This window comes from Leiobunum rupestre, chromosome 3 (genome assembly GCF_980474605.1).
Source record: "Leiobunum rupestre chromosome 3, qqLeiRupe1.1.hap1, whole genome shotgun sequence".
Classification (NCBI taxonomy): domain Eukaryota; kingdom Metazoa; phylum Arthropoda; class Arachnida; order Opiliones; family Sclerosomatidae; genus Leiobunum; species Leiobunum rupestre.
Genome location: NC_143386.1, coordinates 33353155 through 33357169, shown reverse-complemented (window position 1 = coordinate 33357169; position 4015 = coordinate 33353155). Strand labels below are relative to the sequence as shown.

At 32.3% G+C, this 4015-nt stretch overlaps 2 long non-coding RNA genes across 2 annotated transcripts; both read left to right on the top strand.

Moving 5' to 3' along the window:
• Positions 1–555: 555 nt before the first annotated feature.
• Positions 556–1332, top strand: LOC149951537 (uncharacterized). The gene is made up of 3 exons (XR_016480021.1): positions 556–644; positions 953–1078; positions 1143–1332. It is a non-coding gene; the product is annotated as an uncharacterized LOC149951537 (long non-coding RNA).
• A 1348-nt stretch (positions 1333–2680) lies between these two features.
• LOC149951536 (uncharacterized) lies at positions 2681–3365 on the top strand. The gene is made up of 3 exons (XR_016480020.1): positions 2681–2973; positions 3053–3237; positions 3297–3365. It is a non-coding gene; the product is annotated as an uncharacterized LOC149951536 (long non-coding RNA).
• The last annotated feature ends 650 nt before the right edge of the window (positions 3366–4015 follow it).

Sequence of the window (4015 nt, the reverse complement as noted above, 5' to 3'; positions counted from 1 at the left end):
GGCCCGTGTACGCTCTACCTAGAGTACCGGACTACGAGTTTCTCCCCCCCTGTTGAAGTTTCCAGTTTCTCCCGATAGATGGCGCTCTTAATCGCACTTTTCAAATTTGAGGTTTTGTTCGCATACAATATTAGCCATACTACAATTTTAGTAAACACTGAAAAATGGGTAAAATTATGTACATAGTAAATGTTAAGGAAATTCATTAATAAATTAGAAATATAAATCAATGAGGTAAAACAATTTATTCAATTTAAAAAGTAGTATTTATCACAGTTAGTTTTTCAATAGTTGAGATTTGAGTATTATTGCAGAGTTTTTCATTACTTTTGGAAAGCTCATATTCACGTTGAACGTGATCTTGTAAAGCTCCAAAAGATATCTTAAGCCGGGCAGATTTATTTACTTCATTTGAAGTACTTAAAGTAGTTTGGCTGCCTTGAACCAGAATTGTACTACCTTGGTTACAAGGGGTATTTGGTTCTTTGAAGAGAACCTTTTGTAGCTTTAATCTGGCTGCAATAACCGGAGTAGCTGAGAAGTCAGTCCTGGGAACATTAAAGTAGTGAAATAAATGAATTTTAATTAACTAACTGACACTTGGAAGATCACTATGAATGAAAATAGTGATGGAAACTTGGAAGGTATTTAAATCTGATAAATATAATAAACCAATGTGAATTTCCCACTGAATGATACACAACTAAAAATTTAGAAAACTAGAATTTACAACTTGAGTACTTTTCAAGAAAGAGGCTTATGCACAAGTTCATTCACTTTCTCAAATTTTTCGGACAGAGTTTTGGTAATATTTGTGATAATTGGAAGTACAACCTTTCAACAAATTAAATCAGCAATTTCATTCGGTGATTATTATTCAAATCACATTGGATGTAAGGGCATAGAGCAATTTTTGGCCACAAGTGGATTTCAATGTTTTTTAAAATGGCAGGTGAATCCCGGAGATAGGGTACAGCTCTCTCTATGAATGTTGTTACTATAGCCATTAACATGATAAAGCTTTGCTGCGGATACCTAAGGTTTCCTCTGTCGGACAATTTTATCAATCCAACTAATGGTGAGTCAGAATTAGGCTGTGATACATTTTCAAGGCACTATTCGCAAAAATGCTTTTCCTCTAGGATTTGTACTACATAACCAGCCAAGTATGCGATACTTGCTAGCCGTAAGGTGCATCTCTGTGTATCTGGGTACTCATAACTTCAGATGGTAACGTAACTTCATTGCCGTTAAAAATAGTTGAAAATCCATCGAGTCTAGTATCAATCATGGCTGATAGATCTGTGAAGCTGTCTTGGGGAACGATAGATGTTTTAGGTTTTGTTAATGATATAGTGCCTCTCTTAAGGTAGGATTCCAAACTGAATATAGTTTCTCTTGCATCAGCCATTTTCCTGAGAATGCTGAAAAACATTTCAATAGCATCGCTCGTTAAATTTCTTGTCAAGACAAACTGGAAACCAGATTTAAGGAGGTATGACACGCAAGATATTGTAAACAATGAAGTTATTCTAATAGATATTATAGATTCATATGTTTCCTTTGTCAATATTTTCTTTAATTTGCGGATCTTTAGACCTTGATAGTAATCACTTTCCTTAAAATGTCCCACTACAAACAAATCTTGCGTGATGCGTAAGCTTCATTGACCCCAAAATCTTTTCTAGATATGTTCTTAGTCCATAATTTGCATAAACGTTCATCAACAGGAAACTGATGAAATTATACATTGATATTCTTCTTAGATTCACAGAATGGAACGCAACAAATTTTTGTGGTGGGCATTTTTGCAAATTAAAAATAGGCAATATTTTAAAACTTAAGTTTGAGAAATGTGAACTTAATTTAAAGAATAATAAAGGTATTTATTAAATAATATGAATAATATTGTGGTTATTTATTTAAAATTCTGATAAAAAAAATGCGAATACTGGTTTGAAAATTTTGAAAAACAAAAGAAACTTTGGTTAGGCTTAGCAATGAACTAATAAAACTCAATATAAGCATATTACTTTAATTAAATAAATGTTTTAAATGAAAACTTATTAGATAAAGATCAAATCATAAGATGTATATCCCAAACTTTCCAGAAGTTTTTGAAAAACAATGCAAAAAGGATTAACTAGTTGAATTTACCGCCATAGAAAACTATTAAATATCCCGCAAATTTTTTACATTTAAGGGGGTGCTCAGACAGCGCTCCTAGTGTTAAAAGAAGGTATTCGCGGAAATACATAGGAGAGGAAATCTTTGCCTGGGCCGCTATGAGCGCGAAGCAGATCTCGAGACGGCTGTGACGGAGGCTACGCCCCTACTCACTGTATGCGACCTAAAAATTTCAATTTTCTACCTAAAACAGGTTTGGAGATATTCGCGGCGCCTACTTTTTTATCGTTTCGTCCCACTGTGCGCCGCCTTAGCGAAGTAGAAATTTTTTTGGGCCATCTATGTTTTAGACAAATTAAATATATTTTTTGTATCTTTCAAAATAACGGCTAACTAAACGGATGATTCAAAGGACTTTGTAATTATTTTTAAAAACACATTTAACCGTTCATAAACTTCAAGTTAGAACTGGTACCACCAGATGGCGAGGGCGGCGTTGAATGGCGCATCGTTGTCGGTTTTTATTTATTGTTGGTATTCCGAACAGGGAGAAGATGTTTATCGGGTACCTACTGTACTCGTCCGCCATTATAAGGATGTATTCACCCGAAGGTGTCGATCCAAAGTAATCCATTGCGATCGAATGCCATCCGGGAGTCATTTGAATTGGTTGATATTGTTGATTTGGCGTGTTAGATTGGCAAGTTATACAAGTATCAATTAGTTTCTTCACTCGTTCGTTGATATTTGGGAACCAAAGCTTATCCCTTAATGTTTGTTTGGTTCTAACTATTCCAGGGTGTCCTTCTCGGGCAATAGCAAGTGCCTTGCTTTCGAGCGTTTCTGGTAAGATAATTCGATTCCCTCTGAGGACCAACCTGTCGATTTCGGTTTATCGGTTATTTCATTTCTTATTTTCTTGTAGGATTCCCAACGTTTCAGCTCGTTTCCTTCGAAGTTTGATGATGCAATACAGCAACTTTCTTTCGAAAAAAAAACTAATGACTTTCGCCTAACAAGATATACTATCCGTTTAGAATTAGGAATGATAGTTATCTTTTTTATTAATGATTTGGATCGACAGGAAGTTAAAATAGTTACAACTTTAGAGTAAGGAATACTAATTTTAAAAAATAATTACAATAATTAAGATAAATATTTTTATTTAGTTGCAAATTATCTCCTCCAAATCCCAATTTAAACGATCGTCGGCGAATTTTACAACTACGACTCAAGGTATTTACAATATTTTTTTATTTATTTATTTTTAAAAAAATTAAATTTATTTTTTTTAAATAGGACTCAAATCTCATAAAGTTTTAATTTTGTGAATTAGTGCTTAGACATTTTTTATTTAAAAACTTTATTTGTGTTTTTTTATTTTTTAATTGTTTATTTTGTAAAGGTTAAACAATTTAAAAAAATGTTTTATATTTTTTATTTAAAATGTTTTCTTTTTAAAAAGTGTAAGTGTTTTTTAAATATGTTTTCAAAAATAACTAGCTTTATTAATTTAATTCAGGCGGTGGAGGTTCTTTTTAATACTTCATTATCTACTTTTTCTTTTTTAACTAGCTTTATTAATTTAATATTTGGATTGGTGCAAAGACCTTTTTTTCTATATTAAACATCCTTTGTTTTCATCTTTTTTATACAATACATTTTCAAGAAATTGTATTATTCTTATCTTTTTGACATGCATCTAATTTTTGGTTAAATTAATTGATTGATATAAATATCTTTTTTTTTACTCAAATTAAACAATAAAAGTTTTTATTCACTATAAGCACTTAAACAAAGTTACATAGAAATAAAAGAAATTAGCACAAGGTTGCCAGGTAATCGGCAAGCGAAGCACCCGGGGGGAACGAGTTAAGAACTGATGCTG